Consider the following 25056-nt stretch of genomic DNA (forward strand, 5'->3'; position numbering starts at 1 on the left):
AGCTATTTACACAGTGATAGGTGCATCCACTCTGTAACTGACGTTACATTCTAAAATATACTTAATGTAGGGCATACCTCATTTTAATTTGAGGGCAGTAATTTTAACAGTGTAGGATTAAGTGTTAGATGGAAATGGCCTTCCAGTGAGAAATTTCAAATTATGTTAGTTTTCAGGCTTTTTGAATTATCTGTGTAGGTTTTGTTTGACGTCTTTTAATACGTTTTTTAAAAGAGAGTCTCTGAAATGAGTACATGGCTGAAATCTCTGTATCTGTCAGCTTCTTTTGTCAACTGTTATCTTTCAGATCATTCTTTCTTTTTTTCATCTAATCTTAGCAGAACAAAGTAAAATAAGAGTAAAATAACTCCCCACAAATCAACTTATGCAGCAATTGCCCTTCAGTTTTGCGTTTAGAAATGCTATTAGTGTATTTCTTTACATTTGTTTATTACTTATATTTCATCACACCTTCTTTGCTTCCTCATTTTCATGGAGGTAAACACGCATGTGTTTTGGATGTTAAATATTCTACCATTATATGGGCCAACCAGTGGTATGCTATGAGTCACCACTAGTTTATAGTGTATATATTGTTACCTTCTCTTTAGAAATGTTGATAGAAATGGAATATAGATCTCTCATGCAGTGGATATCTACCCATCACTGAAATTATGTAGAGACTATAATATGAAAGAAAACCATCAGCAACTACGCCTTAGTACCAGCACATCAACAAGAAGGCATGTCTTTGTTGCTACTTGTTAGTCTTTGTATCTTACAGGCTGCCAAGGAATACATTCTAAAGCTGCAATTTTGACTCCCACTTGTAATATTAATCTTTCATTGTCCTCTTTGAGAAACTTCCTGTCAACACAGTTAACTACCATGGCAGACACAGAGAAATACTTAGTCTTGGAAGAGTTTTATGATGAAATGCATGCAGGTTTAAAATCCTAGAGGGAAGCCTTTTGCATTGCAGTGTGTGGATTATTGACCTGTGGAAATAATAAAAGACCTCTGGACAAAGCAGTTAAATTAAAAACCATTCAACTAAATGTTTAATTGTTATTCCATATCATTGAAACTCTTTGTTATAAATATATATATATCCCATTTCATGAGAAACATCAAAATAAGTGTTTCTTTCATTTGGAAAAGGGGAACAATTCTGAAATGTTGAAATAACCTGTAAATAAAAATGATTGTTTTTGAGAAGAAAAAAAAAGGAAGAAAATTTTGTTGAAAATCTTGTTTCAGTTCAAGTTTGTAAAGCAACTTTTATGATCAAATCATAACCTGAAAGCTTAAGTAAAAATGTTTTAACCATAGTAGTTTAGGAATATACATAATTATACATATATATATACACATATATGCCATACTATTGCCTTGTTTTTGGACGTTTTCCAACAGAAAGTAATTATTTCAAATGTACTTTTTTTTTTTTTTTTTTTTTTTTTTTTTTTTTTTTTTCCAGCTCAGGATTTCAATGGATACAAATTCAGTATTAATAGCTCACAAATGATTAATGGATAATGTTCCAAGACATAAATAACAAAGAAGCAATTAAAAAAGCCATGATAGATTCTCTTTTTCACAAATCAAATAACTTTTGCTTTATGGACTATGCATTACCAATTAAAAAGGTTATTGTACATTGGAAAAAAAATGACATAAACTCATATATCAGAAAAAAAAGTAGCGAAATAACACAACTGTCCATGCAAAGACTATTTGAATGCATATTAAAAACACACAGAGGATTCCTTTGCCTAGAAGGGCCCAGCAATATTTATAGAGAAGGGTTAATAAAGCTAATTTGATCATGTGAACCTTACTGCCATTAGAATTAAGTCAATAAACTAATTGGAAGGTTATTAGTGAAAATGTTTGCTCTGAGCTGTGAAGTGTCTAGATCCTCTTTATACATCAGATTCACACCCTGAAGGAAGCAGTGAAGAGCATTGCTGAAGGAAGCAAACCAGCCCGCCAATTCTAAGTGGTTACAGGCTTACAGAAAGTTCAGGTCTGCCTGGCAGAGTCACAACCAATTTCTTGGCTGTTATATGAAGTCAGAAAAAGACTGACATCCTACAGAAGATCTCAGAGTTGAAATTAAAAGAAGGGTTTAAACAAATAAGCAATGAGTACTTTTTTACACTGTTGATTTTTTTTGATAATCTAATAGTCAATATTCCATAGGATTTGCTTATGGGGAGTGGGATAATTAGTTATGCAGTTTCCCAAAGCTTTTATATACCAAGAAAGTTTGATAGCGGACAGATTTTTTTCAAAAGCATTTCTGTCATTGCTTGGGCCATACACAAATGGCCCAAGACAGAGTCACCCCTATGATAGGGCAGGCAAATAGAACATGCTTTGGGCTTTGAACCTGAAAAAATGTCCTGTCATCTCTCCACTGAGATTTTTAATTTGTCTTCAGTGGTTGAGGCAGAACGGTACCACCAGAAATGGAAAGTGCTGGAAAGTTCAGAGAGTGTGTGGTGTGGGAGTTCCACAGCAAGTTCAGATGAGTGTAGGTCAGTGATTTAAAGGCTAGAAGTTTCTTTTCTACCTGAGGCAGTGTAGTTATGGCCAAGAAACCATGGTTCCATACCCTCTCAAACTGCCTTCTCTTTAAAGGTTCTTATTACCTCATTTTGAGGTCTGCTTAACACTTCACTGGGAGCTCTAATATAAACCAGCAGCATGGCTGCAGCATCAGTGACAAAAGCACCATCTGCCATGCCAAGCCACCTGCATGGCCTGTGTTTTTTTGTACCTGTTGCCTCTCATCCTAATTTGTGACACCCTCTTCCAAGGCAGAGATGGAATACAGATTCTGGGTTTCTCTGATACTTTACACAGTGGTACACTACAGCTCTGACTGCTAAAGAAGTATGCAACATTCCTTTTAATCCTTTAGGTTTTTTGATGTGTTTTGATGCTCTATTTTCAGAAGTGCAGCAACCTGCCACTTCTGTGGTGGATTGTGCAGCTACAATGCCTTCATAGCAGTAGACGAATGATCTTCTTGAAAGCCATTTTCTCATCTTTTGATGAACACTCTCATGAGAACAGATAAATATAGTATTTTATTTTCTTGACACAATCTTTGTTACATGAATGAGGCAATAACTCTTAATGTCTCATGACTCTTGTGAATTATAGAAATCTGTTGTTAAGTTTTTGACCTTTTCAGTAGGCTGTGTTTTTTCCACTCTGTTTTATCAGCTTCACTTAATCTGTGGGGAAGGGACAGGTCTAGCCAAGTGCAAACAGTTGATAGTTATTTATTTTATTTTATTTTATTTTATTTTATTTTATTTTATTTTATTTTATTTTATTTTATTTTATTTTATTTTATTTTATTTATTTATTTTGTGTGTGCGTGTGCTTACAGGATGATGTTTCACAAATGATATTCAGCATTAACATCCTGAACATCCTGATATTTTAGCAGATTGGAAAACAGAAAATTGGGCAAACAGAAACATATTCTCACAGCAATAATACAAAGAATCATGGAATCACAAAATAGTTTGGTTTGGAAGGGACCTTTAGAGCTCATCTATTGCAACCTCCCTGTCATGGAGGCAGAGACATCCCTCAGTAGATGAGGCTGCCCAAAGCCCCATCCAAAAACCAGATACCTAAAGTAGTTTTGCTATGAGGTTGAGACAGGTAATCTTGCATTTTCTTCTGGATGGAAACACAAATATATACAAATATCTTGTAGAATACAAATGATGGCTGCATTATACTTCAGTATCTTTAAGCAGTAACAGCACAACTAATGAATAACACAAATTTAAGTCTTCATACTTTAATCCCCTTACACCAAATAAACTAATATTTCTTGTTTAAAAGAACAACTTCAAAAATGAAGATTAGCACTTTTCTAGAAGGATCATCCCCTTAATAACAAAATTATTTATTGTAAATGTATAGCTTCTATGTATGTGTATATATATATATATATATATGTATGCATATATCTATCTAAACATAACAGAAAGACTTGGTACAGTGGTACAGAAGAACCTAAACCAGACATGCCTGAATATAAACAAGATAGATGTAGAAAAACAAAACAAAATGAAACACTTTGTAGCATGCTATTCATGCATGTTTGTGCAACATTTGTATATTATTTTGATATAACTGTATTTCCAAATTAACAGGGCAGTCCAAGAAACAAAAGCTGCTTGTACCTTATGCTGCTTTCTTCTCTCATTTGACTCCAGAATTAATGTTAAATTCTGTAAGAGACAAAATCATGGTAAAAATATGATGAAAACAGTGTGTAAAGAGATATCTCTTAAAATCCAACTAAGGGATTTGCTTTGACGGTACTTATTGTTTTAACTAATGTATCAACTAATATGGTCTTTGTAACTGTAATTTCTGTGCATTTTTGCTCTGTTAAAATACTCCTACCAAGGATTTTTTTTTCACCTCAGTGTCACAGGCACACAGTAAGAACATCCATGCAAATCCCACTATAGATGTGGATGTGATGGAAATTAAAAAATAAAAAATAAAAATATCAAAGCCCTATGGAGTTTAAAGATGGCCAGATTTACAGATGATTTTAGGCAGCAAACCACAACCTACAAACAAAGAATTATAATAGCCATTCAGGAAAAGAGTCACAAAATGGAACTTTTGAACAATCCATGGATTTTCAGCATTTGCAAGATATTTATTGAATTTGCAATGTATTTATTGAATAATTGGGATTAATGAACATTTCTGTAGATGAAGTCTGTTAATATTTTGCAAGCATAAAGGCTTAATGTGATGCAGTTTGTTCAGCTCTTAGCCTGGATCACAATTTTAGGTAAAATATACTCTGTTGTTATCTTCTGGTGTGAGTCTCAAAGTCTGTAGAATAATATACGTAACAATCAAAGCTCTGCTCTAACACTAACAAGACTTTCCCACCTATTGATCTTGATTAGGAGAGGGAACAAATATTAATAATTAAAGTGCTATAAATCTCTTAGCCTTCTCCTTGAAGGCTATTCAGTTTGCCATTAAAGTGAAGTCCAGTTCATGTAGAATATAAAGGAGGATTTGAGATCAATGGGTGGTTCACTTAAACACTAGAGATACTAGTAGGTAGATCACTAGAAAATACAGCCCGTAGTTTCCTATCCTCCTATGTGTCTAATAACATTTTGCACAGGAGTCCATCCAGGTCCTAATATGAACTGCAGCACAGAGAAATGAGCTCAGATCATTTTTAATGTTAATTGTAGATCTTAACACTTGCAATCAACCACTCACCTAAAAACAACCTCTGTGCTGCCTACTTATTTTTAGCCACTGCATAATTAACACTCCATTAAATGTTACACCTGCAGTGTCTTTTCCTTTCAATCTGGTGCTGCTTTTCCAGTCTCTGAACCTTAAACAACCATGCTCTGGATTTTTTTTTTCTCTATGTTTTTGTTTGCTTGTTTGTCTGTTTGTTTTGTTTTCTTCTTAATGATTTCAAGTTCTTGATAACAGTTAGCAACAAGTCTGAAGTTAGATTTCTTCATTTGTGGATCCTTTCTGGATTTTCATTCAACATGTAATTTTTTTGGCCACCAATTCTGTTTTCCACAAAAAGCTAAAGCTTTTTGTAACTGGCTACATTCCACCCAGAATCTCTGCTCCCCACTTCTCCTGGGCTGTTCCTGCTGGGGTGCCCTCAGAGGGTTGATACACTTTCTGCAAGAGGGCAAGAGAAAAAGCCACTGGAGTGTGTTCAGAGCAGTCTTGTGCTTGAGCTGAACCTGCTATGCTTGGATGGAAAGGCTCTCAGCATCGAGGCTGGGTTAGACCTGGGGTCTACTTCCTAAAACTGTCACAAGATCTGGGCAGTGGTTTCCCATGTCTAAGACAGCCTGAGCATTGCACTAATAGACTGGAGCACAGTTGCTTGCAAGACAGCCAACACAGGGAACTAACTTCCTATCAGTCTGATTTATTTAATAAGAGTTTAGATTGGATACTCAGTCAGACATCATCAGATGGATCCACAGAACTTCCTTTGGTCAATGGTGTCTGACAGATTTGAATCAGCTGCAGAAAGGTCAATAATCTGCCCCATTAGTGCCTCCTCAGCCTCCTCACAGAGACCTAGGTCTTCTGAACATAACAGGTCTTGTTACAAATAACTAGAAAAGAGTATTTGGACAGCAGGGAATTCAATCAAGACAAGCAAGTGACAGACTTGCAGGAGAGCATGTCCATCACTTAAACATCCTCAGTTCAGAACTGAAGTCACAGACCCACTGCAATTTGAGCACAGTCTTGTTTGCACTTGGAGCCTGGCAGGTGTAAAGAGGCTCTGACCTGGAAAATATGTAAGCTGTGGTTAGTGCAGCACAGGACCTGTAAAATGAACCCACCTGGGACTGTCAGAGTGGACATGCATGTGTTTGACTGGCAGGATGCATGGGTAGCACACATGTGCTCATATCTGCCTGCCAAAGCCCAGGTAGACACACCTTGAGTAAAGCCCATCTGGAGGGAAAACATGTTGGCCTTTTATTTAAAGGTTGTTGAACTGAGCTCTGCATCCACTATGTTAGCTGCTAATATTATTTCCCCAGTCTACAGCTTTAGGAAAGACCTTTACTGGAAAATTTACTGCGTACACTCTTTAATTCCTTGTAAACCAAAAGCAAACAGTTTAATCCCTGCTGGCATTACTTGTGCTTTGTTTGTCAGAGGGAAACAGAGTGGTGTAATTAACTGTCATGTTCTGCTTGGACAACTGGCTCATAGAGAAAATAAATAAATATGGAAGAAAGTGAAACTTAAGGTCTGGTGATTTCCCCCCCATTAATATCACAGACTGCAATTTTTGTTTCTGATATGAGTGATGGCTCATACTCACAAGGGCCTACCAGCTCTCTCTCAAAAGAGAAAGGTTCTTCATTACTGCCACTAATGTTCTCTTCCCTTCTGCTTAAGTAACTTCTCTTTGAAGCATATAAATCACATTTGAATCTGCTTTAAAATCACTACAGTTAAACAGGGAAAACAAATCAGACCCCTCCTATAAGTTTGTTAGAGGTGTGTTTTTTTTTTTTTTTCTTTTTTTTTTTTTCCCCTCAAACATCAAAAGTTGAAGAGATTCTTTACTGTCAGCATGATGAGGAACTGGAATAGGTTGCCCAAAGAAGTTGTTGATATCTGATCACTGTAAGAGTTCAAGGCCAGGTTGGATGGGGCTTTGTGCAACCTGGTCTGGTGGGAGGTGTGCCCCCCCACCCCACCATGTCAGGAGGGTGGAATTGTGTGGGTTTTCGGGTTTCTTCCAACCCAAACCATTCTGTGATTCTATGATTATAAAATCCTGTTTTCCACATAACAGATTGAAATGTCTTCAGATATCAAAGACTTCTAGGCTTAAAATAACAGAGCATTGTGCTGTTACATGCTCCCCTGACTTTAACTCCCAACAATCTGATTTTTATTCAAATTATCAGAAAAGGATGTTCCAGTATAGAAAAGCTGGATGATAGCTTTTACATCTTTAAATCTGGAGGCTGTTACAACATATGTTGCAGCCAGCCTGAACCACTTCTGGAAGAGGTGGCAAAGTTCCCAGTTTACTGCATAGAAGAGTTCTTTCCTCCGTACCAGATAACCATACATAAATGCAATAAACTTTTACTGTATTTATGTAAAAAGGAGGAATGACTTACCATTTTTCAGGATGAGACTATCATTCAAGTTAATTATCAATGGTACAAATGAATACTAATGAACTGTGATGAATATGGGTGTCTGTCAGACCGGAGAATGAAAAGGTGTAGGAACAAGAGAGAAAGAAACTTTTTCATATTTGTGAGCTTAATTCAGTGCATTATGAACAGCACAGCAGGTTTGCTCTTGAGCAAGGTATGACTCACCTCTCTTACCCACACCTACTGCCTCTCCCCTGCCTGACATTAAAGATCTGCAGAAGTGCCAAGTTACTCAAAGAAATTCAATTTATCATATAGAAGAAAGTGAATGAAAAGAAGTATCAATCTCTTTAATCTTTTGTGTTTCTTCCTCCATTTCTTCCCCCCCCCCCCCCCCCCTTTTTTTTTTTTTTTTTCCTGGCTCTTAAATTGGACGGGTTTGTGTTCTTAGATTTAAACCCTCAGAACTTTCAAAGAAGATAAAATGGATTTGGTGTTCACATGTGATTGGCATTCATGATACTGCTTTGAAAACTGCAATGAAAGACTGAAAAAAATCAGAATATGTAATTCTGTATTGGCACCTTGGTTTCTTGTTTTACTATCTTTTTCTCATGCTCCACTGGAAGACTTCGTTCTCCTGAATTCTGGATTGTCTTTCACCATCTCATGCTAATGTTCTTTCTGTTCTGGGTTCCAGACAATGATTTTTGAATTTTTGGTTGGCTTCATGTCTGCATCATATAACTATTTTTGACTGCTAACTACTATGCCATTCAACTTGTTCTGTTATTACCTTCACTGTTAAACATGGACACTTTATTTTTAGATGCCAATTTCCAACCTTTGGAAGCTTGACATATCTGTATTATTTTTTTTTTTTAGACAGACGTCTTCTCTTCTTGATAGAAGAGGAAAGGTCTGTTGCTAGTCTGCCATGCAGACCAGACATGAATAAGAGGTAGTTCCCACTAGAGACAACTGAAGACCTGAGTTTGGTTTCCAAGGCCACCAACAGAGTACTGTGAATACTGAACATTCAATGGATAATAGGTAGAAGGAGATGCTAAGAAGAACAGGGCACATTAGAAAAACTAAGAGCACCTGGAGAAACTCTAAAGTCAGACTAAATGAGAAAGGTAGTAAGGTCTACAGAACATCTCAGAAAGGGCATATTTGAATATATTTACTTCACTGAACCTCCAAGGAAAATGAAATCCTGTTTAATTTGTGCATGTGTAAAGTTGTGATATCAAAACTGAAGCTAGATGGTAATGCACTTGGGTGGGATGTGCACTTCCCTGTTCCATTATCCAAGTCACTAACTAATGAGGCTGATCATCACAGTCTATCCTCTTTCCTTCCCTGAAAAGAAGGGTATTTTATATATATGTTGAATAACATATGTCAAATAAAAAGCACTGTCAAAATTTCCTCTCCTCACACTTTCTCTGCTTCTCTGGTGAAGATATACACAAACCTTTCTTTTGCCATAGAGATCTCTAAAAAGTCTCCTCTCCCATTTTAAAAGTATAGCTATTTCCTCTGGAAGAATACACACATGAAATAAATTACAACAAAAATATAATTTCAAGAGTCATCAGAATCTTCAAAAGGCATCTCAATTACTTCTTTAGAGAAGAGAGCAAAGGGAATAGTGTGAAGAAAATAGGTGAATTAAAATGAGGAAATCAAAGAGAAACTGGCCTAGTGGAGTCCCTGTGGTCTTTCTTTACCTGTTTATTATTACTTCTTAAAAAGTGTATTTGAGTCATTTCTGCCTACTATAACACTCCACCAATTTTCCATTAGGATGCAAGAAACCATCCGATTAGGCACAAAGAATATGTTTCATTTCATTATATTATTTAGCACATTTGGAAGAGATTTATCACAATTAATCTCAAGAGGAACAAAATGAATTAGATACTTTTGGTGTAAATCAGCTTTACAGTTGATGAGCTAAACAGTTTGTCTTGGTAATTAGAAAGGCAAGTTTGCCACAACATTAATTCCTCTTTTTAAAACCTGTGTTTAAAAATCTATTCCTCCTCAGAACTCAAAACTGAAGCATACACTTATTGTTAAGCACCCAATTCCTATAGCATGTGCTTCAGCACTGCTTGGAAGGATGATGGATTTAGGTACTTCAAAGTGCCTTCCCAATGTCTCATTTTCTAATTTTACAGTGGCCATCATTCTATCCTCCACCCACATATAGTTTGTTATGGCCTCAAGGTTTGTCTTTTTGCCTATAAAGTTTTTTTTTAGTCTGACTTTTTTCAGTTTCCACAGACAGTTTGACAAACATTGCCTGCAACAGTAGCTCCAGTTTGTGTGGCCACAGCCTGTCTCCTTCCACTCCCTACACCCCAAGACATCAGTTGCAGCCCAGTGAGGTTCCCTGACTGCATTCACCTTGACAGTGCTGCTGGCACTTGGAGCCCAGTCTGGCTATTGGATGCTTGAAAGATGTGAAAACAAACACAGAAAACCCATTGATGTCTGGCTTGAATTTGTACCCATCTTTCATACTGATGGCTGATCTTAATGTACAGTTTAGTTCATATACAGGAAAGAAGTACCTACAGTCACTGTTTGTGCTTGCTCTTCATTTTAAATGAAGTTTAACATGGTGTGAACTGCACACTTAGGTGTGACAGATCCTCACCTCGTGTTTAGACGTAGAAGTCCATGAAATTACATGATGTTTACAGTGACAGGGATTTTAGCCCAAATCCTCCTTAAGATTTAGCACTGGCAACTTTTTTGCCTGGTGCTAGGTAGGTTAGGGATCCTCTCCAGACTGACAGCAATTTTCATTAATTTTATATTATTCTGTAATGGGATAAAATACTGTGAACAATATGTGATTTTTTCCCCAGCTTCAATTTCATCCCCCAAAGGATATTTACCACAGAAAATAATGTGACATACAGCTGGCCCGATCAAAAAAAAATCAGTTTTTGATATTAAGGTTACAAGCAAAATTGTTCATTTCCTGTCTATAACCCACTTTCCAGGGAATTTCCTTCTCTTATCCCTTGCCAAATGAAAAAAAAATAAAAATCTTTATTTGTCCTTCTCCTCCTCTTCTCATCCACCCACTGCTGACTGGAACTGAAACTGCAAGGTAGGCCAGAATGGTGGTTTAACAGATTGACCAGCGCCCAAACTTCACCTGGAACAAAAACATTTACTAGCAACTAGATTGAAGTAATTATGCTTATAATTCCTTTGAACAATTCCTTATACTTTACCAAAATGCAGGATCCCTGTTTTAATTAAAAATTACTTAAACAATGTCTAAATTGGCCAGATAAACTGAATCCCTAATGTGAAATGTTCTTTGTGGTTAATGAACCATTCCCTTGACAGTAAAAGCTTGGTACAAAATCACTGGTGTTCATAATGTGGTCCAATAATAACACTGTTCATTATTATTGTGATTATTTCTTGCTGTAGTGCAGCTTAAGGGGAAAGATGATTCATTAATAAATTCCCATTATTTTTTCTAATTCTGGTAATTATTGCCTTTCAATTTTGTACCAGCATGATGCTTAGATTCAAAGGTTAAGCAACCAGCCCTAAATATCAGATGGTCCTATTGCACACCTCAGGATATTGTATCCATGGAAATTTAAGAACGACACAGAATGGTTATATCAATCTCTGAGGCTTCTTGCACGGACTGTGTACTGAGTTTATGATAAATTACATCAAAGCTTATGCTAGATCTTTATATTGTTCACTCCTGGGAGAATTAGTAGCACAAAAGGCTTGAAAATAATATGGAGAAATGAGAGCAGAGGGACACGTTTGTGTGGGGATTTGCAGTGTTTGTTATTGATAAAAACTGAAAGACACTGGACTAACTATAAATATGACTTTAGCCATGCACACGTATGCATATGAACACTAAAATATATGATTCTAATAAATCTTTAAATCACTTGTAGGGTAACTTAACTTCAATGTCAAGTCAGACTTCCTTATAGTCAATATATGCAGTAAGATCCTGAATTGCTGGAAACTGTTGTGTAGAAATCTCATTTTCTGCAGATCTGATCAAGTTATTTTTTTTTTTTTAAATTATTATTATTTTTTTAATATGTAATGTGCTTTAAACAAATTCTTACATAAAGGACTACCTTGCTGAGTCTCTATAACACAATTTATCCTGTGGTGACAGGACAGTAGTGTGGGGCTATGGACATTATTTTCCAAAGGATGAATCTTCTGCAGAAAAGAGGAAGCACGGGTGAAAATAGCCAAACTGATTCAGACTAGGGGTTCCTCTTGCCTAATATTCTGTCCTTAACAGTAGCCAAAAATGAACATCTAGAATCACAACGTGTTAGCCCTCCTTTGATGCTGCCACTCACATATTTTAGTTTCCAAAATTACGTGTATATCTCCTTCTGAAAAAGTTTCGCCCCCAGAGTAACAACCCCCCTTCAACTAGGTATCTCCCTGCTAATACAAAATTTGGAATGCTCTGGTAAGAAGCTAAGTCTGAACTGTCCAGCAAAAGCATTCACACAGCATTGCCACACACTAAACATACAAAATTGTTACTATTTATTTCAGTAACTGGCAAGACTAATTTCCTAATCTCAGAGATGTTATGTTGAAGACATTCTTAGGGAAACAGAGAAATGCCACCTATGGCAGGAAACCTATTGATGGTGGATTATATGACATATTATAACATAAAACTGAGAAAAAGCAAAGGGTGTCTGTGTGAGTTCAGCTGTGAAATCACTAAGTAGCTAGGTGAAGGTAACAGCTCCAGCTATCTTTTTCATATATACGACTAGCTATCACAACATGCTTTATATAAACCAAGATATTGGCAAAAGATATCTCAAAAAGTAATTAGCTTTTATTTCAGAAATAATATAGAACACCAGACTAGCCTGTACCACAGTGCTGAGCACCTTCTCCTTCTTGGCATCAGTAGAGTGGAGGAAGAATAATAGCTGGCAAGCAGCCATCACAAGGACTAGGTCTGCAGTGAATTGTATAAATGTAAGGCAAGATAAACTGTGACTTTGAACTTAACACATTAACTCGATAGGTATAGCTCAATATATAGGCAACTATGAGCTTTAGGCTTAACAATTAAACCCTTAAAATAATTTCTTACAAAGTATATAAACAATAATAAAATATGACAAACAGAAATTTTTCCATGGATAACAAACAGAGAAAAAAAAAATCTTGGTCTGACATCATTAACGTTAGATTCAAAGTTTTGGAGCAACTTGATGGGAAAATCAAAATTGGCTTGTCGTGACTCTTTTAGAAGACTGTCTCTAAGCCTCAAAAATTTTACTTGTGCCAGTAGAGTATCTCAGGCTACATCTGTGCAGGACTGCATAGGCCACATGCTCTCATTCAGACCTCTCCCTGAGTGAAAATGTTGCTCAGGCATTGGCTCTGCATACAGGACCCTGATCTCGACCTGAGCTCTAAACCTACAGAGAGCATACACACAGCTGTGTAGTGCTACTCAGCCAACAGTATGACTTTCCAGAATGAAAACTCTTCTGCAGTGCCATTCTGCCATATTGATTAACATCAGTGCCTAAATTCTTGTTTTTCCCCAGTGCAGAATGGATTGTATTGTTGTTGCCTCTGGAGCCCAATAAGAAGTGGCAACTTGATACTGGGCAAAGTCAGATCATAGGGAAAGGACAAAGGAATATTGAGTTTTCAAAAGGAGATGGATATCTGGATAGAGAATAGAGAGTGAAAGGGAGGTGCGTTTTTGTTTGTTTGTTTGTTTGTTTTTCTTTTTTTTTTTCTTTCCAGAAAATATCAGAAGAAAACATTAAAGTGGGTGCATAACAGATGCTGCCCCCTCACCTTTCCCCTTCTAGACCTACAAAATCATTGCCTACAAAACCCAGATCTTATTAATGCAGACATAACAATTCACAAATAAGTCTAAAAAAAAGCCTGTGCATTCATCTTTGTTTGATGGTAAATATTTATGCCAGTGGCATTGTAAATACAATTTCACTGGGTAACTGATAAACACATAGCATGCTTTAGAAAGAATAACTTATGACTTGCTACTTGACTAGTAGTGTTAGGGCACAGTTTGGATAATTATGTCTAACAATTTTCTACAATTCAATACAATGTTTTTCTGCAATAGAGACTCTTACCTCACACGTGCCTGGAGGGAAAAGTTTTGGGGAGAGAACACTTGGAAGAAAGGATTCTAGAAACATGTTTTTGCAAGAAATTACATTTTGTCTTCTTTCCATGCATAACTGTGAAGTTTGGATAAAATTTACAGTACTGTTGGTGTTATTAGGAGTTTTAACAAAATAAAAGATGATTTTCTTCTGCCAAATACTGCTTTTTGCAAGGAATGGATTTTTATTCATATTGACATCAGAATACAACAGAAAAATCTGATTGAACTTTAGAGATGAAAAGTAGAAGCATATGTATCCCTAGGGTCAAACAAGGAAAACAACATGTAAAGTTCAGATGGGAGTAAAATGTGATTCTAAAATGATATTCTAGTTATATCAATGACAAGAATGCAATAGGAGAAGCTGCAAATCTTCCTGGACAGTGTTGGCATTAAATATACAGTAGAAGAACTATAATGTCTCCTACCTCTTCTTTAAAGGTGAAGTTTGGAGACTGCCCACTGCCCTCTGCCAACATGATGGGATGTGCTGCTAAAATACCTCCATTTCTTACTGCCCTTAGGACATAGCAATGAACATGAATTAACTTCTTTGTTTGGCACATAAGAACTAGGAAGCCTGTTGCACAGTAGAAGATGCTCCATAAATACTGTGAGTCTGACATGATGACAAGACATCAGTGATTCTTTTTGACATCACTCTGTGAGATGCAAGAGTATTTTTAAACAGTGACACATACTTAGAAGAGTGTACACACACAGACAAAGAATGATCACAGAGAACAAAAAAGCAAGGCAATAAGAACCAGAGATGAACTGTAGCCATGAAACTGGATTTCACCTGTGAAAATGATACCACCATTTTCAACCCATATCTTGATAAAGGGACATGTCTAATATAATCCAAAATAAATTATAAATTAATCCGGGTGATAATATTTCTTATTAATTTTCTTATTTGATATTTCACTTTAAAAAATGATGGGGGAAGTTGAAGTACTATTTTTTTTTTGCTGAAAAGGAGAGGAATGTTTGGACATGGAAGCAAAAATACATGTAAAAGACACAATGAGAATGAACAAGGTATGAGAAGGGACAGCTGAAACAAATTACAGCTGAAGACTGTCACAGCATGAGATAGAATAAACAAATTTGGATTGTGCTATGCAACACTTTCAAGCCGAATCTTCTTAAAGAACTACAAAACTGGTTCAGTTTTTGTTCTTTATCCTCATGCACTACTTAATTGCAACCAAGCTTGAAAAGAAAAGAGATGGCAAAGTCATAGCAGGACATTTGTACTTTTGGCTAGATCTGCTTCTTGAAGAGAAATGCAGTTTCAGTTGTCGGAGATTATTGTGGATCCATGCTCAAGTATGGCTAGCAGTCTGAGTCAAAATACATTAAAATGTTTTATTTTAAACAGATTTAATTTTGACATTTTTGGTATTGTTTTCAAGTCTGTTTGAATTCACAGAATCACAGAATTTCACAGAATTTCACAGAATTTCTGGGTTGGAAGAGACCTCAAGATCATCGAGTCCAACCTCTGACCTAACACTAACAGTCCCCACTAAACCATATCCCTAAGCTCTACATCTAAACGTCTTTTAAAGACTTCCAGGGATGGTGACTCCACCACTTCCCTGGGCAGCCTGTTCCAATGTTTAACAACCCTTTCGGTAAAGAAGTTCTTCCTAACATCCAACCTAAAACCTAAAACTCCCCTGGCGCAACTTAAGCCCATTCCCCCTCGTCCTGTCACCAGGCACGTGGGAGAACAGACCAACCCCCACCTCACTACAGCCTCCTTTGAGGTACCTGTAGAGAGCAATAAGGTCACCCCTGAGCCTCCTTTTCTCCAGGCTGAACAATCCCAGCTCCCTCAGCCGCTCCTCGTAGGATTTCAAAATTATAAGGAGAGGGATGACTGAAGAAGTGAAAAAAAAATATTTTGAGGTAGATAAAGTCATTATATTGATGAAATTATTGTTTTGGTTTGATCAAGAATCCAAAATGTCAGTTATCCTGGAAGTTATAATTCAGACATGTTTAGTCCTTTCTTTTTAGACCATCTTCCCAGGAATGACTATGTCAAAGGTCTGTATGCTTTTTACTAAATAAATTGCATATGAAGAGGGATTGTAGTTAGAATGAGAAAATAAAAAAGAGGCAATCATGACTGCCTATGTTGATCTGTTCACAGACAGTCAATATGAAATGGACCCTGGATCTCTAGTCTTAAATAATTTACACTGTGCAATAGAAGCATTTCAGAATATGCAAGATCCAATGGTTCCAAAATGCTACAAGCCTTGGTGATGAAATGAAGAAGAGGTAGAGGGAGAAGATTAAAAGATTATTTCTTAGTGATTAGATGGAAATTACCCTGTACTGAAAACATATACTTTAGCTGTGAAGGTATTTTAGAAATCTTAGAAATACAGATTATTTTTATTTTATTATTTTATTTTATTTTATTTTATTTTATTTTATTTTATTTTATTTTATTTTATTTTATTTTATTTTATTTTGTTATTTTATTTTATTTTATTTTATTTTATTTTATTTTATTTTATTTTATTTTATTTTATTTTATTTTATTTTATTTTATTTTATTTTATTTATATATTTTTTATGTTATTTTGTTATTTTATTTTTATCCTCTGCTGAAATGGCATCATTTATGGTACCTCTTCATTTCTGCTCAGAGAGGAGTTCTGCATGGAATATGGCCTGGTTGGGTCTCTCTCTGATGTGATGTGTTCATTTAATTGTGATAAACAGTTTCTATACAATGAAGTTTATAAGGACAGCTTAGTTAAGTAAGGATCTTTCCACTCATTTTTGGGGTAGGAAAACCTTCCAAAGAAAGAATGAATTGAATAAGCTAAGGTCAGTAGCACAACAATCCTAGTCATTTATAGTCCATTTAACTGAGCCATACTAGCCATAGAAATTTTTAGGCTGAAGACTCAACAGTTTTTTCTCCTCTAGGGAACTTGAAGCAACAAAAGTTGAAATTGATATAAGGAGCAATATGTATTTTAGAGAATAAATTTATCATGTAGTAGATGAGGAAAAACAGTTTTCCCATCTGTAACATCTTTGATGATCCTATTATCTTTGTATCTGTATCATTTGGATGATATGGACAGCATTTTTTTCTTCTGACAATTATTTATTTTTGACTGTGATGAGCTGTACCTTGGTTAATGATTTTCCATTTTGTGCAATAATTGGAAAACCTTTGTTGCATCATAGACAGGCTGTCTGTAATCCACAGCCATCTGGAGATTCAGGAAGGCTGTCTCAAGTCCACTCTGAGAAACATGACAGAGAGCTTGTATGCAAAAACAAAGTTACAGGAAACAGATTTTTTCAGCGTGTGCAGCCACTTTTCCCCAGAACACTTGCTAGGCAGTGGTGTACACTGCTTTCACAGACAGTTTTCAGGCAGCCAAGAAACTACCTTGGCAAAATTAAGGGTAGGGTAGAAAGTAGACAAAATGAAAGGGAATATCTTTCAGTAGGAGTACAGAAATACTCCATAAGTCTGAAAAAAAAGACTGCCAATACAGGCTGGGGGACTGGAGGTAGGATGAATGGAGTTCTGAGATTTTTTTCATGTTTACACTACTGGTCCCTGTCTAAGCTGTCTAAGTCCCAGTCTAAGACCAGTCTAAGCAACTTATACCAGTATATGAAGTATATGAAATATACTATACTATTATATATATATACTATATATACTATATATATATATATATGGTGTATATATAATATATATATATACTATATATATATATAAAATATATATATATATATAGTATATATAGTATATTTCGTATACTATAGTATATGAAATAGGTTGCTTTTACCTGTTTTCCAGTGAGCAGATATCCTTCAAAATTGGTCTTGCTATTATATCATCTTAATCTGAAGATAAGGAATAAAAGGACAGAAAACCAGATGTCCTCAACATTTCCTCAAAATTTGTGCTTTTCCTGCTGGGCTGTTTGGGCAGTCAATAGCACTGTGCAGTGCTGAGCAGCTGTTGTAGTAACTCATGGTGGAGCAGCAACAGCAGTAACTGCGGATGTGAGTTAAAGTAGTGTTTTACGTCAGGCAAAAGCCTCGGCTGTCATGAATTTCACCACTAGCTTGAGGAAGCCTGTCTCTTGCAAAGTTTCTGTCCAGTCTACATGGATGCAGAAGCTGGTGCTGTACAACAGGTGTAATAAGTGATAATATTCCAGTCATGCTCCAGGACTCAAGTACCAGAAACTTGTTCAACATTCTGCATGTTGCATAGGAAACAAAATGTCTAAACTAACCAGAAGAGATCAGCTGAGCTTTTCTGTCTGAAAAACTCACTGATCTCTGCCTATTACCTGTCTCTTCAATTTAGAAATGAGTAATATATTTCATGCCATCTTCAGGATACAACTGATTGCACTAAATAACATGGTGCTTCTAAAGACTAAAGGATTGACCTTGTTGCATACTGGTCCATTCAAATGCTGAAGAATGGGTTTCAAATGTTGAGAAAAATGAGGGGATTTTCCCTTTCAGGGAAGAAAAATAAGGACACAATCTCCAAGTGTGAAATGTGAAACAGAATAAAATTGAAAAGCAATAGAGGAAAGCAATCATCCTATGCAATTCTTTCATTTTAAGCATCAGTGAGCAGTGGAAGCTGATGAGAACATTCAGCTTGCATTTACCAAAAAGTATCATTCTAAGTGTGAGAGAGATGTGCCAGTAACTGCGTGGGCCTCACTTGAGAGGGGCTTTTGCATAAGGAGGACCACAAAGACTGATAAAAGAAAGCATGGCCTTTGGCACCACAGAATTTGATTGTAAGGAAGATGAATGTCTCCTGTCAAAAGGACAAAGCCAAACTAATGAAACATGGATTTGATTGACAGCACGTTGACTGACAAGAATATTGCCCATGTCATTCTATAGGGTTCTCTGCTGTGGTTTGTTGAAGTGGGTAGCATAACAGGTCCAAAAGTTTATGAACTTGAGGATGCAAAACTGATTTTTAATGGGACAATACCATTTAAACTAGAAAAGTCATAAAAAGAAATGCTCTATTCAGTGATGAAAAAAAATTACTGAAGTTTTAATACAGAGGAGGGAAAACATCAAAGTAATAGATTTCTTTGTTATTATTATTATTATTTTTTCCCATCTGAGAAGATTTGCAATCTAGTCCCAAACAGGGGTGTTCTGTGGAGATATAACAGATGCATTTACCCTCCCCCCCTCCCCCCCCGGCGCTTTCAACCTCAAACTTTGATACCTCCCAGCAATGCTCTTTTTCCTCTCTCTCTCTCTTTTTTTTTTTTTTTTGGACACTGACTTTTGTTTGTTTGCTTTTGTTTGCCTGTTTTTTTTTGTTTTTTTTTTTTGCCCTGATCTGTTATGCTGTCCAAATGCTCTGTCTTGTCCTTATTCTTCTAGTTCTTTCTTTGGTCTTCATCTCAAAAATAATCTGAAAAGCCCTAATTTACAAAGTAATTTTAGGAAAATGTCCACAGATACCACCCTGAAAGCTGGAAAAGGGAATCAAGAAGAACTTGTCAGAGTTACTGTTGGTCTATGTGTAAACTCTCAATTTTATTAGAAGTCAGAATTAATACCAGGCCCTTGTAAATAGGCACAGAAAAAGCAAAGCCAAGATGAAATCAATGCCATAGAAAGGACTAGAACAGGTAGGAGGAAAAGGTTTTATTTCATGATAATTTAATGCTTTATCTTTATTTATTTATTTATTTTGCTGTTCTCTGTCCATTTTTCAGTGTATCCCCCAAAGGGTATGTGGCTGAAAACTGTGTTTTCATTTAGAAGTGGGCATATTTAAATTCAGGTTATTTTAGTTTTCCTCCGGTCAAAAGCTCCACCACAACTGCTTTCTTTTTATAAAACTTTTTGGCTTTGGAAGGATATTTCAGCACAAATATATTTTGTTGAGACAAGTGCTCTGCACCCTGCTGCATGGTGTTTCACTCGACCACATGAGCGCAGCATGCAGGGCAAATGCTTTGGGTCTGCATTAGCCCAAGGGAATGAGAGCAGTTCCTTTGCTAATACCCAGACTCTTTCACTGTGAAAAAGGGCATGTGTGTGATGAAGTAGAACAGTTGTCATTAGAGCTCTGTGTTTAGGTGAAAGCAGCCAAGGTCTCTGCCAAAGGCAAGTTACATTCTCTTGCAGGTTATTATGTGTGTAACTGTTAGGTGAATTATTTTTAATCACACACTACAGTCTCTAGTCCCAGAAGAGGGAATTTTCATCAAAAGCATTGATGCATTCTTCCATAAAAATGGAGCTTCAAAACCAGGTGGCTGTGCTTTCCAGCACGTCATGAAACACAGGAGATATTATTCCAGCAAGCACCTGAGTGTTTGTATGCACTTACAGGATATTTCTGAACCTGTTGAATAGTGCCAATTTTGGTAATTTTCCTTTCCTAAAACTAGTGTTCTATAAGTATTTCAAAATCATTCTCTCATTACAAACAATATTCTGTCATTTCTTATTTATGGTTTAATATTTGTATTAGATTATCCCAGATATAAGGGTGATACCATACTGACTGTTATCCAGAGAGTTCCAAGATTTAGGATTATAAATCTTATTTCAATCTTTCATTCCAAAAAGAATGAAAGACATAAAAAATGGTCTGGTGAGTGGGAAGATGAAGAAAAAATTGATTATTATTTATTATTATTATTGTTGTTGTTGTTATAATTTACTATGTCTAAACAGGCTCATCTTTTGTTTATAAACTGAATCTCTGCTGTGCAAACTAGGACAAGTAAAAATAAAGGATTTATTTTTTTCTGATTAAGTTGCCCTTTCTCTGTGACTTTTTGACCGAGTTTTGTAAGACTGTAGGACTGCTGTGCATCCTGTGTAGGATAATTCTTACTTCACTGAGATAACAAGAGGATTAACAATTGAGAATATGCTTGGCCAAAGAGGGTTTTTGCCTATTCAGGAATGGAATGGACACGTGTATTAAACAGAAAAATGCCAGATGAGGCTCATACTTGGATTTGGTTCACTGCTACAGTCTTCTATTAAGTCTAATAACTGAGACAAAGTTAAGTGATTAAGCCAAGAAAATACATTCTCTCTCAATAAGTACTACATAAAAATGAATTATCAAATGTCATTCTGACAGCCTAAGACATATGCTTATAGGCACTTTCTTGGCTAAGATATTAAAGCCAAAACCACACTGGTGACTTGAGGTGGTCCTGAAGTATACAAACTAGATTTCTATATTTTCACTACACTGGACTGGAACAACAAACTTATTTAATTTGAGCTGCTCTTCTAGTCCAGCCAGAACATTGATCTGGTATTTTGTTTTATTTTATTTTGTTTTATTTTATTTTATCCTTATGTAAGGTCATATTTTATAAAATTTTATTTTATTTTTTCTCTTTTCAGAATATCTTCTTGTATCAGTGTCCCACACACTAACAGTAGCTGAGTGAAGACATGGACAAGATGTCCATCAGTAACGAGTAACATGTGGTGTTTAAGTAAACAGACTGGGCATTTGATGTCTTGTTCTATATTTCTCTTCTAGCTATCACTGATTATAAATAGCTCTTGAAAAAGAAGAAGACAAAGAAAAACTGCTATGAGATAGCAGGCTAATTCAGTCTCTACCTATAAAGATAACTGTCTATTTCACATAGCCTACACAACGTACTTCTCATTTTGAAGTATGTTTCAGAAGTAAATGAAATTGAAAAATTAGAGTAGTCTATTTAGGGAAAAGTAAAGTTGGCAAGATACAAATAAAAAGTCATCCCTCTGCTGCCCTCCTTCACCCTCTGCCATTAATGAAGGTAGAGTCAACATAGCAAGAAATTGGATTTCTGACCCTGCTTCCTTTGTAACCAGTGACAAAATTACCATTAATTTCTATAGAGGTAGGTTCAGGTTTTTAATTTGCAGTGTTTTTTTCACAGTGGAATGTATATATTGTCTCAGCAGCACACCTCTGTGCTGCCAAAATCCATTATGATGCATTGCACTGTCATTCAACAAAATGGGTTGGGCTCATTTAAGCTTTGTTAACAGTTTTCCGACTGGCTGCTTGTCAGATGCTAAATTTTAAGCCTTTTCCTCTTTTCTCCTTCTACTCTCTTAAAATACTTGATTTTCTCTGTGCATTCATAGTAAAAGAAACAAGATCTTTAAGCATATCCTGTATATTGATTAAGTTCAAATAATCAGATGGAATATCATTTGCTTTTCTAATGCAAATAGGAATTTGAGAGACTGCATCTTACGAATGCAGCAGAAAATCTTAATTAATTTTGTACCTACATATGCTGAGGTATCTAAATAATTTTATCATCTGGAAAGCAGGACACAAATAATAGTGAACTGACCTAAAGTAATACACAGAATTTTGGGAAAGGGTAAACAGGGTCCATCTTCTGTATCTCAAATCCATTTTTGAAGGTAAGAAATACAATCTGTTCTAATACAGATTAGATTTCAGTTAAGGAACTTGTCTGTGATCTATTTCTTATTCCTTATTTCACGTTTCTTTACTGGAAATGCCAGTTAGGCCCAGGTACAGAATAGCTCCTTTCGGTGCTCAACTTTTCTTGGCCCCAGCAATTTGATCCACACAGTTTCCTGGAGTCCCTGACACAAAGGGCAGGTGTTATGAGATAAGCTGCTGGGAATGAGCCAAGGGGAGCTTGCTCAGCTCCTGTCCCTCCCTATGCAATTTAAGATCTTGAATCAAAGCTGCTCTTGGGGTACTGACGTCTACATTGGATTCATAGTACACTCCAGATAAGAAAAACTCAAGTCTTGGAAAAAAAGGGAAAGGCCTCTAGATTTTTTTCTGTGGGTGCCTAAGAGCATTTATAAATGGGAAAGAGTCCACATGCTTTTGGCTCTGTTCTGGAGGATTTTTTATTTATTTATTTTTTACATATATATATATTATAATATTAGTCAGTGGATAATGAAAAAAATCATCAGAAAATCCAGAGCACAAGAAGTTAAATGCATATTTCCCACTCCAAGCTGAAATCAGCCAATGTCCAAAACCTGATTAATCTAGGATTAAGAGACAGAGTTTGAGCCCTGTCTTTTATACTAAAGGAAGTTTGTAAAGGACAGGGGTGCCAAAAGTCAGAGTTATGATAGGATTTATGAAGAACAGAAGTACAGCACAGTAAGCACAGTAAGGTGGTGTGCATGATTATGTGTATCAGGTTCAACTCCAAACATTTCACATTATTTCACTTCACTGAAAGTCACCAGAGGAACTGCTAATGCACAGTGCTTCCCAAACAAGTTTTCTGACCCCTCCAGCAGTTGCTTGGGCTAGCATCTTGGAAAACATATCTCACTTTATTTTGACAGGGAACATTTTCCCTCAGTCATAAATGTCTCAATAATCCTTTGTGAGTGGCTGAAGTTATTGAAACCTCCTGCACTGCAGTAATATATTCCTTCCTCTAACAGACAAGACTTGTTTTCTGAAGGTTTATTGAAAAATGAAAGTCTCATATAAAATATATTTCAGATCATTTAACTTTTCTATCTCCTTTTATAATCCAATGATTATATTCATTTTAGTAATCTCCTTGTGAGGCTAAGTACTGCGGGGCTTAGATTAAAATACAGTGAATATGAATCTGGGTTCATAAAAGAAATGAAGTCTCTTCTTGCTTATAAGATTGCAGTCACTTGAATCAGCCAATGCAGCTGAGAAATGGAATGAGAGTAAGCTGTCTGCTAACTGATTTTTATTCTTCTGTGTCTACACAAATCAAGTTCAGATGGTTCAACTACTATCTAAATTAGGCCTGATAAAGCTGACACATCTGTGCAGGGATTCCTTTCTTGAGATACTAAACTTGAAGTCCATATCAGTATTTTTGTAGCACTATCAGCTGGTGTGATCAGTAACAAAGATTAGCAGTGAGCTGATGTCCATTGCAATATTTCCTTGATCTGTTTCAGCAGAGATGGGTGTAGTACTGTAGCACAGATGTGACTGATTGTAAATGTGTAGCCTTTGGGTTCCAGCATAAAACTGCAACACTCAAGTAAGGTACTTATCCTGTGATGACAATGGTCTCCATTGAAGCCAGTCCAACTGTAGTCTAGCATACAGAAAATTCTTTTCTTGTATACTTGTCTTTCACCACAGATCAGAGAAACAAATGGCAGTTCTGCTTTCATAAACTTGGGTAAAACTTGAAAAGTTCAGATCAAGGTCTTTAGAATGCCATGGGACCTTAAGTAAATTGATTCATGGTTGGATCAACCCAATCTCTAGACAAATCTGATAGGATTTTCCTTAGTATTTGTTTGTTTGTTTGTTTTTTTCCTGCATATCCCTGATCTGTATCCTAAATAGTGTTTGACACTGAGAAGATACATGATCTTCCGAGCTACTTTCTTTGGAGTTGAAATAAAGATTTCATTAAAATTATAAAATCAAGATGTTATTTTAGCCAACAACAACAACAACAAAAAATAATAATACACTTTTACTTGAAAAAGTATGAGACCGTAAACAAGCAGAACATTACTTTTATAGCTTAATAAATGATTTCTTACACTTTTTCAAAACGTAAAGAAGTTATGACTAAGTATGAAAAACATCCATGCTGTTTCTAAATATTTTGTTAACAATGAAACAAAAGCTATTAAAAAATTGTCTAATATAGTTTGTGGGAATTTTTATTTGAGATGGGAAAAATATGAGAATGTTGATCAGTATTTTTTTCACCAGGGAACAGTACAGGATAAAGTAGTGTTTTGCAAGAATTAATTTTATGTCAAAACAAACAAACAAAAACAAGCAAGCAAACAAACAAACAAACAAAACCCACCACTTTATGGTTGCTACTATAAAAGCATAAAAATTACAGTGAAATACAGGAATCGTTTCACACATCAGACAGTAAGACTGAAGGACAATAGACAGTCTATACACTGTTTTGAAAGCCTCTGTGTGCTCTTGCTTGCTGGGAGTAACACAGTATGAAGGGAAGGAAAGGAAGACTTCACATGCTGTCCTCACCTCAGCTGTACAGCAAGCACACAAGGAAGAGGTGGGATGTTTAAAGACCCTCTTAGTTTTCCATAAGGGATACAAGGGATTTTGGCTCCAAGAAAATG

Source organism: Aythya ferina, assembly GCF_964211825.1.
Source record: "Aythya ferina genome assembly, chromosome: 6".
Taxonomy (NCBI): domain Eukaryota; kingdom Metazoa; phylum Chordata; class Aves; order Anseriformes; family Anatidae; genus Aythya; species Aythya ferina.